Genomic DNA, 988 nt, shown 5'->3' on the forward strand with positions numbered 1-988 from the left:
TCACATTTGCTGTTGCAGTACTAGGGACCGAACCTAAGGCCTTGTGTCTATTAAACAAATGTTTAGGGCTGGAGAGATGGCTTAGCAGTTAAACGCTTGTCTGTGAAGCCTCAGGACCCCGGTTCGAGGCTCGGTTCCCCAGGACCCACGTTAGCCAGATGCACAAGGGGGCGCACGCGTCTGGCCGGAGGCCCTGGCGAGCCCATTTTCTCTCTCTCTCTCTCTCTCAATTTCTCTCTCTCTACCTCTTTCTCTCTCTGTCACTCTCAAATAAATAAATGAAAAAAAAGTTCTACCACTCAACAACAACATTTTTTTATTATTATAAGTATTCATTTATTAACTTTATATTTCTGTTCAGCCATTTCAGGTAAAGGGAGGACACTGAAAAACCCTCCCTCTTGAGATCATGGCACCTTTAATCTATCCCACAAGCATAGCCACTAGCAACAACATTCTTTGATACTTTTTATTTTGAAACAATGTTTTAAAATTTTATTTTATTTTTAACTTTCTACTGACAACTTCCATTCATATAATTTACCCTGTTCACAATCCCCTCCGACCACTCTCCTTTGTGCCCGCTCCTCTGTCTCTTCTCCACTGAATCCCTTCTTTTCAGCTAGTCCCTCTATTTTTTTTTTTTTCAAGGTAGGGTCTCACTCTGATCCAGGCTGACCTGGAATTAACTATGTAGCCTCAGGGTGGCCTCGAACTCTCGGCAATCCTTCTATCTCTGCCTCCCGAGTGCAGGAATTAAAGGCATGCGCCTCCGCGCCTGACTCCTCTAATATTTTGATGTCATGATCTCTTATTCCCCCTCATATTATGCAGGTCTTGTGTAGGTAGCATCAGCCAGTGTGGGGTCATGAGTGTAACTACCCTTCCTTTGGCTCTACATTCTTTCCACCACATCTTTGGCAACAGTCCCTTAGCCTTGGAAGGTGTGATAGAGATGTCTCACTTAGTGCGGAACATTCCACTGTCA

The 988-nt window shown here is 44.1% G+C and overlaps 1 non-coding gene across 1 annotated transcript; it reads right to left on the reverse strand.

The window, feature by feature from the left end:
- Positions 1–347: 347 nt before the first annotated feature.
- On the reverse strand, positions 348–493 carry LOC123457868. The gene has a single exon (XR_006635227.1). It is a non-coding gene; the product is annotated as a small nucleolar RNA SNORA29 (small nucleolar RNA).
- Between the last annotated feature and the right edge of the window lie 495 nt (positions 494–988).

The sequence above is a fragment of the Jaculus jaculus genome, chromosome 1 (genome assembly GCF_020740685.1).
Source record: "Jaculus jaculus isolate mJacJac1 chromosome 1, mJacJac1.mat.Y.cur, whole genome shotgun sequence".
NCBI classification, from domain to species: Eukaryota; Metazoa; Chordata; class Mammalia; order Rodentia; family Dipodidae; genus Jaculus; species Jaculus jaculus.